This window comes from Otolemur garnettii, unplaced genomic scaffold (genome assembly GCF_000181295.1).
Source record: "Otolemur garnettii isolate 467f Iridium unplaced genomic scaffold, OtoGar3 scaffold00012, whole genome shotgun sequence".
Taxonomy (NCBI): Eukaryota; Metazoa; Chordata; class Mammalia; order Primates; family Galagidae; genus Otolemur; species Otolemur garnettii.
Window position 1 is genome coordinate 27050339 of NW_003852407.1, and position 10445 is coordinate 27060783.

The window sequence follows — 10445 nt, forward strand, 5'->3', positions numbered from 1 at the left end:
GGCCTGGGCTGGGGATTCGAACCCGCCACCTTAGGTGTATGTGGCTGGCGCCTTAGCCGCTTGAGTCACAGGCGCCGAGCCAAGACCAGAAGTTTTTAATTTGTTCTTTTTTGGATTATATTTTTGGTGTTGCATCTAGGAAATATTTGTTTAATCTAGACTCAAAAGATTTTTCTTATTTTTTTCTTTTCTCCTCCCCCCTCCCACCCTCGTCATGTGTTAAGGTTTTTCTTATGTTTTCTTATAGAAGTTGTATAATTTTAAGTTTTATACTTAGGCCTATGACCCATATTTGCACATAGTATGAGATAGGAATCAAAATCCATTTTGCAGGTATATCGATATCCAATTGTTTTAGCACCTTTTGTTAAAAGGATTACCCTTTCTTTATTGAATTGTCTTTGTGTCATTGTCTATGTAGGTCTATTTCTGGGTTATTTTGCTCCATTACTCTATTTGCCTATCTTATTTAACTTATTTATTTATTTATTTAGAGACAGGGATCTCGCTCTTGCTCAGGCTGGTCTCGAACTCATGAATTCAAGCGATTCACCTGCCTCCCAGAGTCCTAGGATTACAGGCATGAGCCACCATGCCCAGCCCTATTTACCTATCTTTATACCAAAACACCTATCTTGATTAGCGTTGCTTTATAGCAAATCTTAAAATCAGGTAGTGCTAGTCCTATAGCTTTGTTCTTTTCAAAGAACAATATTCTATACTCTTCAATATTCTAAGTCCTTTGCATTTTGTTATAGAATCAGATTGCCAGTTTCTAGAAAAAAATATAACCTTCTAGTATTTTAATTGGCAGGGAGTTGAATATATGGATCATTTGACAAGAATGAACATCTTAATAATATTTAGTCTTCTGACCCATGAACATACTGTATCTCTTTGTTTATTTAGGTCCCATTTAATTCTTGTCAATAATATTTTATAGTCTTTAGTGTAGACTATAGACTGTGTAGAAGACTTTCACATCTTTTTTGCATCATATACATAGTTCATATGTTTGATTGCTATTGTAAATTGTATTTTCTGATTTCAATATCCAATTGTTCATTGCTAGAATATAGAAATACAATTGATTTTTGCATATTTCTCTTGTAACTCATGACCTTGAGAAACTCATTTGTTAGTTCTAGTATCTTACAATAGATTTTGTCACATTTCTTGCATAGGTTAATGTTATCTGCAAATAAAGAAAGCTTGACTTTATGAGCAACATTGGTCCATAGTTTTCCTGTAATTTCCTGTGTTTTGTTATCAAGGTAATTCTTGCCTCACCAAATGCCCTTCAGTGCTTTTGGAGATGTTGATACCTTGTTTTCTCACTTGCATTGTTTCCGACAAAAAATCTGCTATAATCCTTATCTTTGTTCCTTCGTATATAATGAGTGAAGATTTCCCTCCAGATGGTTGCTTTTAAGATTTCTCTATCACTTTTTCTGAGCAATTTAGTTACACTATGTTTTATTTGTGATTCTTTTATGTGGAATTCACCGAGAATACTGGATTTGTGGATATTGGATTTCAGCCATTGTGTCTTCAAATCAGAATATTGGATTTCAGCCATTATGTCTTCAAATAGTTTTATATATCCTTATTTACCGTTGTCCTCTTTTTCAAGAACTCTAATTTCACATATATCAACCTAATCAAAATAGTCTCACAGTTCACCACTATTATGTTCATTTAAAAGAAAGTCTCTGTGATAGTTGATTTTGGAGTGTCAATGTGCTGGATTAATGGACACTCCATAGCTGGAAAAATGTTATTTATCCTTAGTTCTTCAGTAGGCACAGAAGCCATCCTTTTTCTGCTGAAAGGGAAACCCAGATGGTTTGGCATTTGATTAGCATGACCAGGCTGTCCCAAGGGTGTCTGAGAGGGTGTTTCCAGGGGAGATTGGCATGTGAGTTGGTGGATTAAGTGGAGAAGATCCACCCTCAATGTAGATGGGCCTCATTCAATCAATGGGGGCCTAAATGGATCAAAAAGGCAGAGGAAGGGTGAATATTTGCTCTTTCTTCCAGAGGAGGGACACTCATCTTCTTTTGCACTTGGATGTGAGACCTCTAGCTTCTGTGGCACACCCCTGATCCCTAAGACCTTCAGCTTTGATTTCAGAGTTCATCGTCAGTATCCGTGGTACTGAAGCCTTTGCACTTAAACTGAGCCAGGTCACTGACTTTCCTGGTTCTCCAGCTTGCAAATAGCTACTGTGGAACTTCTTAGTCTCTGTAATCAAGTGAGACAATTCAATTCCCCAGTACAAATAAATCCTTTCTCCTCTCTCTCTCTCCCTCTCTCCCATCTATAAATCCTATTAGTTCTGTTTGTCTGGAAAACCTTGACTTAAATAATCTCCTTGTGCTCTGCTTCATTTTGGACAGCTTCTATTGCTAAGTCTTCAAGGTCACTCATCTCTTCTGCAATGTCTAAGCTGCCATTAATACCACTCAGAGTACTTTATATCTCACATATCATATAGTTTTCATCTCTAGAATTTTGATTTGAATTTTTCTTATACCTTCCACATATCTACTCAAACTTTTGAACATACAAAATATAGTTATTACTATTTTAATGTCCTTGTCTTTCGATTCTAACCATAGTGTCAGTTGCAAGTCAGTTTCAACTGACTGATTTTTACCCTCATCATGAGTCACATTTTCCTGCCTCTTTGCCTGTCTGGCAGTGTGTTTTTATTGTGTTCCAGACAGTCTTAGTCATTTCAGACTGCTATAACAACAAATTACTAGACTGGGTGCTTTGTAAACAACAAACATTTATTTTTCATGATTCTGGAGACTGGAAATCTGAAATCAGGGTGCCAGCATGGTTGGTCGTGGTGAGGACATCTTCTGAGTTGCAGACTGCCAGCTTCTCATTGTCCCCTTACATAGCAGGAGGGGGGAACCCAACAAAAACTAAGCTCTCATCTTTTTATAAGGGCAGTAATTCCATTTACGAGGGCTTAACTCCTGTGATCTAATTGCCTTCTAAAGGCCCCATCTCCAAATATCATCACATTGGAAGTGAGGATTTTAACACATGGATTTTGAGGGGATGCAGATAGTTAGTCTACAACACATACGCTGTGAATTTTATCTTATTGAGCGTTGGATATTCTTGTATTCCAGTAATTATTATTGAGCCTTGTTCTGGAATGCAAAGATGTTGCTGGAAAACAAATTGATTCTTTCAGGTCTTGCTTTTCAGGTTTGTTAGGTGGGTCTGCATCAGGGATTGGTCCAAAGGTAATTATTCCCTACCACTCAGCCAAGGTCAAGTCTCCTTCCTGGCTGGTGGGAAGTGAGACTATTCTTGGATCTATTGGAGCATGGGACAGGGTTACCTCTCATTCTGGGTAGTTTTTTCCCCAGCCTCTAGTAGTTGCTTTTCATGCACAGGCTGATGAGTACTCTGCTGAATAATTGTGGATCCCCAAGCTTTTCACCCTGTGCAGCCGTTTTCTCTCCATCTGTTTTGTGAACTTGAGCTTTTTTAGTCTTTATGACTCTCCTCTTCATCTTCTCAACTCACAGAGTCTGCAGGTGTCTACCTGGACTTCCCCTCACTGCGCTGCGGCCTGGAAACTTCTCAAGGCCTAATCTGGGGCAATCTTGGGCTCATCTCAATCATTCGTTTCCTGTCTCTCAAGAAATCATAATTCTTTGTTGCCTGTTGACGAGTTGCTTTCAAACCTTTTTTAAATGTATTTAGTCTTAGGTGTGCTGGTAAATTCACTCCTTGCAACTCTATTTCAGTTTAAACAAAAGCCTTTAGATGTTTTTGAGTCTCAATTTTAAGCATAAATGATTAGTTTTGTCTCAGCCTTTCAAACTTACAAGATGCCATGATAGTTGGACTTTTCCGAAACTTACAACATGCCATGTATTTGGACTTTTTGTTTGACTGTATTTTTTAAGAGTTCAGATTACTGTTTTAATTCTAGTATTTAGTATGGATGCTGTTAAAAACAGACTTAATCATCAAAACGACACTGAGAGGGGTCAGAATTGTTACCTCCTTTTTATAGGTAAGAAAACTAAGCCACAGAGCAGTTAAGTAATAAGCCCAAGGTCATACTCATTGCTCTGGTTAAAGCGCAAACTCATTAAAACTCATACTTTGACCACACATTCAATAACCACATTTCTTTATATGATATTAGTAGCGTATTCATTGGCAGCAGATGCTTCTTTTTGAAAGAATTTGTCACTTAATGTGGAAAGTGGAAACTAAATGATCTATACCTGCAAAGTTAGTCTGCAATCTTTTTTTTTAATTTTCCCTTCCTAGAACATCCTCTGGCAAAAGACGAATTCTTATAAATGTTTCTATTTTTATTCCAGTTTCCTTTTCTCCGTGTTAAAGCCAAAGTCACCCCTCCTGTCACCGAGCAGCATGTCCTCTGATCTCTTTCTCCAGCTTTCTTGACAGAATAATCACCAGCTCCTCTTTCTCCCTTGGAATTTTCCCTTCAGGATCCTGGCTCTGCTCTAGAAAAAGTTGGTCTCAGGTTTAGAATGGGAGGCTTTACAAGCTTCCAGAATCTTATTAAGTGCTTGGATTTCACTTGAAGAATGTAATTTGTTTCAAAAGACATGTGATTTTTTTTTTATTCATACAATTATTTAAAATGTAGGGCCTGCTATGTGCCAGGCACTATTAATACAGCAGGGAACAAAACAAACACAAATCGTGCCCATGTGAAGCGAACGTTCCCCGTCTGTGTGGAGGTGGGTATGAACTATTAAAATATAGGAGGCTAAATAAAAAGCATGTAACTTAAGAACAAAGCATAATTCAGTGTGTGCTTGTGTATAGACATAGGCCCCTGTAATTATTTCATTGCAACAGATAGGAATAAATTAATTGGGGCATTTTCTAATCTTGTACCTTGTTGCAGTGATCCAAATAAGAAGAGTTAAAAGATCTGCTTTTGGTATGTTTTAACAAAGTTTTTTTTTGAGACAGTGTCTTGCTCTGTCACCTAGACTAGAGTGCAGCGGCATCATAGTTCACTGTAACCTCAAACTCCTGGGCTCAAGGGATGCTCCTGCCTCAGCTTCCTGAGTAGCTGGGAATACAGGAATGGACCACAATGCCTGGCTAACTTTTTCTGATTTTTGTAGAGATAGGGGGGTCTCATTATGTTCCCCAGGCTGGCCCCAAACTCCTGCCTCAGTGTCCCAAAGCACCAGGATTACAAGGCGTGAATCATCGTACCTGCTTGGTAAGGTTTTATATTTTACTTACCTTCATTTTCTTATCTACTTTGAAATGTTTTATTATAAATATTTTAGACTCCTTTTAAAGTAAGGTTAAAAATTAATCTGAAACTTAGTATTTGTTTTACCGTGTAATTCAAGACAAATTGCCCATTGATCACTTTAGCTCCAAAATATTTTAACATATCTGATGTTACTAGTTACTTGACTAGCATAAATTTTCTAGGAGTAATTCAGTTGTATGTAGTCAAATATTTGTCTCAAGTATGGTAGACATTTATTTCTGAAGATTAAGATCAAGACTGGACAAATGGGCCGGGCGTGGTGGCTCACGCCTGTTGTCCCAACACTGTGGGAGACCAAGGCACACCTCCCACCTGTGGATCACCTGTGCTCAGAGGTTGGAGACCAGCTGAAGACCCGCCTGAGGCAGAGTGAGCCAGAGTGAGACCCTGTCTCTACAACAACAACAAGACAGCCGGACCTTGTGATCCCAGCTACATGGGGGGCAAGAGAACACTACAGAAGAAAGAAGTAAAAAAAAAAGAGACTGGACAAATGTTATGGTCTGAATGTTTGTGTTCCCCCAAAATTCGTATGTTGAAATCTTAACCCCCCAAGGTGGTGATGTTAAGAGATGGGGCCTTTGGCAGGTGATTAGATCCTGAAGGCAGAGCTCATGAATGGGATTAGGGCCTTCAGAAAAGAAGCCTCCGAGAGGGCCTTGCCCCTTCTGCCATGTGAGGACACAGCAAACCAAAACCCAGGCCCTCACCAGACCTTGAGTATCTGCCTTGATCTTGACTTCTCAGCCTCCAGAACGGTGAGAAATAAATTTCTGTTCCTTATAAGCCACCCAATTCATGGTATATTGTTTTAGCATTGCAAACGGTTTAAGACAACAAATAGAAGTTGTAAACGTGAATGCATTCAATGGTCCACTCAAAGACTAAGTTTTCTTGGTCAACCAGAAGCAGAAACATGATATAGTCATCTGAGGAAATTTAGTAAAAGATCCACTTCTGTGAGTTTTGCCTCAGAAAACGATACAACGAAGTTTATCCCTACTGGGCAGTGAAGTCAATGGTTGGTGGCGTTTGTCTTGGTAGATCTCCTCTTTGTCTTTCTCAACCTCCGCGTCCAGAGGCTGTGTGTGTGTTCATAAAATAGGTAGAATTGCAGGGAAAAGGAGAATTTGTACCTTTGTACATTGCCCATCTATAACTGACACACAATGAGTCCATTTACTTCATCTCTTCTCTGTAGATGCTAAGAATTCAAGTAATAACAACCATCATAATACATGGTACAATGTGTAGATACCAGCTTAGGTAATTTCAATACATTAACCCTTTTAACCATCACTGTATCCAATGAGGTAGGCACTATTAATGATCTCCAATTTTCAGAGGCACAGTTAATATGACTAAGAGGTGCTACTACCTTGACAATAATAGATGGAAAGGTAAATAAGATGCCACATCTGTCCTTGAGATGCCCTGTCCAGTAGCCGAAACAGATGAGTCATTGATTCGTTTGCTCCTTCCTTCATTGCTCATTAAGCACCTGCTCTCGGCCAAGAAATACCCATAGTAGGAGCTTGGTATATCCCTGGCCTCTGTGGAACTTACAGACAGTCTGTGCTAAAATGGGACAGATGCAAGGGTACAGACATCTACAGAATATTATGGAAGCCCCAACCAGGAGCCATCTAAGACATCTTGGGGGTCAGCAAGAGCTTCCTAAGGAAAACAATATTTTAGCTTCTTTCCTAAAGATGCATTCTCACATCTCCTGACAATTCCCAAGAGACTTAATGTTAAGTTGGATTTGTTGTTTTCAACCCATTTAGACGAACTCTTCTTTCCTGCTGAGCAGGTTCTGATGAATATTGGTTAAATAAAAAAAACCAGTTGGGGCCAGGGGAGGGGCAGTGGGGGAATCCCACCAGTTGGGGAGCGGAAGGGAGGTGGAAGCTTCGTAAGGGCAGACTTTTCTTGTTTCCTAATTTCTTCTCTATAATTATTTCTGTAGCTGGTCTTCCTGGTGCCCATACTGCGTGGATCCACCCAGGCTCACCTGCCCTGAAAATGGCTAGAATTCCAGAACAACTATGTTCCTTCTTTTTCATTCTTGGTCAACTTCTTAGTTCCTTATGGATAAAACCTGCTGTTTTTAATATATGTGTGTTTGTTTAAAAGTAATTTGTTTGTTTCTTTTGAAATTTTATTTATGTTTTAGAAATAGGACCTGTTGCCCAGGCTGGAGTGCAGTGGCACAATCATAGCTTTTTGTAACCTTGAACTCCTGGGGTCAAGCAATCCTCCCATCTCAGCTCCTCAAGTAGCTAAGACTACAGATGTGTGCAACCATGCCTGGTTAATTTATCTATTTTTTGTAGAGATGGAGTCTTGCTATGTTGCCCAGGCTGTCTCAAATTCCCAGCCTTTAGCCTAGACCTCCCAAAATCCCAAAATGCTGGGATTATAGGTGTGAGCCTCCATGCCTGTCAAAATCAATTTTCAATACTGTGTCTGGGTCTAAATCATCCTTTTGAAATCAAAGATTTTGGTGTTTTAGAATTCTAACTGTAAAAAGGCAAAAGTTGCTTAAGAAACCATTTGTATATAACGTCAAGCTATCCATAAGCTGCAGAAAAGTTGCTGCTTTCTAAACAGAGGTACTCCACCATGGCGAGTCACACTGGCTGAATAATCTGTGTGTGATCTCTCTCTTTCAAGGCAGACTAGAGAAGGCGGTTTGCTCCTTTGCACAAAGACAGAGTGTAGATTGTGAGTGTGTGTGTGTATATATATATATATATATATTTGCATTCTTAAGCGTTAAGGTTTATTACAGAATATTTAGACCAGGCGTCCTCAAACTGCGGCCCACCAGGTGTTTTTGCCACCGCTGCCTGTCCTGCTTAGCAGCCGACTTGTCCCAGGGACCGCAGTCTGGCCCTCCAATGGTCTGAGGGACAGTGAACTGGCCCCCTGTTTAAAAAGTTTGAGGACCCCTGATTTAGACGGTAGTCAAAAAGAAGAGCACAAAATTCACTTTAAACGTCTTCCAACCATTGAGGGAGCGTATATTTTTTATATACTATAGAAGAAACAGAACTTTATAGCACAGGAGAATTTGATAAGAAGGTAGTTCTTAAGTATGAGAAAGGAAAACACTAAGCAAGGTAAGGGGCTACAGAAGGGTGGGGTGCAGTTTTAGGTGGTGTGGACAAGGAAGTGGTTTCTGAGGACGTCACCTTTAAGCAAAACTCTGCAAGAAGTGAGACACCAAGTCATTGCCAAATTGTGAGGAGAGAGGAAAGAGACAGCATAGAGGTAGGGTGTCCCCAGAACAGCGCCCATGTCCTGCCTCTGTGTTGGCATAGCCCATTGGCTGCACAATCTGGGTGGCTTTGTCTGAGGAGAGAAACTACAGTACAACCTCCATAGCTGACCACCTCCCTAGATTGGCCATCTCCTTGAATTGACCTAATTTTCATAGACTGGACATGCATCACATGTGCATATCAGTACAGTAGGCCTAGTTCCGTATGTTGACCACCTCTGTATGTTGACCAGTTCATTCCAGTCCCTTGTGTGGTCAGCTTACAGAGGTTCTACTGTATTTCCTCTGAGAGATGTAACATCTTAGCTAGTTGCCACAACTTTTTTATTTATCCCTTACTGCTCCTAGACATCAGGGCACAGGAAAGGGGACACAGGACAGGCTGACTTTGATAGAGGAAGAGTTGGGAGTGAGACTTATCTGATGACAATGAGGTTGGCACAGTTATGGGCCCTGGGAGCGTCCTTGTCCCTGGAAGAAGAGGGATCCTAACACAACACAGAGAGATGGACAGAGAACACCAAAGATAAATTGTATGTATTTCTAAAATTTACTCATACCCAATTCCGATTCTGGAATAGGGCCTTCCTCCTCTCCTTTCTCTCTCCCTCTCCAACCTCCTCTTAGGCACACGAGTTAACCCCAGCCTATAGCTCCTCCTCTGTCAGGGCTGCCCTCTGCAGTATCTCAGAGCAGAGTGTTGTAAGGGCTTAGGGTTTCCAGTGCTCCTCTTGCTCTTGAATAAACTGCTAGCACCAGTCCTTCTGCCTCCCAACACTGTCACCCTGTCACTGGGAGGCACTGGAGCCAGCAGCCTGCAACTCACCATGACTGTGATGTGACTGTGGCAGGAGTACGGGAGTGGCAATATTTACAGGCTTACTTACTTGTCATCTAACACGATGCAGACCTTCAGTCTCCTTTGAACAGACTTTTGCTTTTAAAACCCATACTTTGTAAAGATGCCCCATACTGAGTGGTGGGAGGAAGAGTGGGGGCTCTGCAGAGAGGGCAGTCCTGGCAAAGTCGGGGCTCTGTGTAGCAGCCTTCTCTCCCCGCTGCCGAGCAGCTGTCAGAGTAAGTGTGGCAGGAAGCTGCCCACTGCCTGCCCAGGGAATCAGCTGTAAAAGCTGCAGAGCATTAGAGCAGTGCCCAGGGAGTTATGTGTGGCCTGCTATTTATAGTAGCCTCTCTCTTAAGGCAGACATAGGTACACAAGAGCATTTCTGAGCCAGAACTAGGTTTCTGTTGCCTGTGCCGCCCCCCATCACATTTTGTTATTAATCCTTGTAGAGAATGTGACCTGCACGTGTTTACACTTTAGCAGGGTTGGAATTAGTTATTGGAAAAAGAAACTTGAAAGGCTTGAAGCTTAGTTCTTCAGTGTAAAGCTCTTGCATGGAGTCCCCCACTGTCTCTGCCACAATCTCTCAAAATTCACCCACCTTGTGGTTTCCTACTGAACTCCCTGAATCTGGGTTAGGGCATCTTCAAGGACACACGAACATACTCTTAAAGAGTTGAAAATAGGAGGAAGGTGGATAATTGAACATTGCATAGCCATTTACTTTGTTAAATGTATGATCTATGAAGCCCCCTGAGCTAAACACTTTTTGTAACAGTGTTCTTTCTAACACAGGCAATCACTGCTGTTTCCTTAACAGCATCCGCGTCATCAGGCAATATAGATTAGTACATTTTCAAAAGATCTTAGCTCCATTAAAATAGTTGGGCTTCATTCCATTTTAATAATGTTTCACTGAGGCATTGAATTCCTTCCAAGTAACATAAATCATGGTGACAACAGTTAGAAATAATAATTGTTCCATAAAACATGTAATTAAAAGTGAT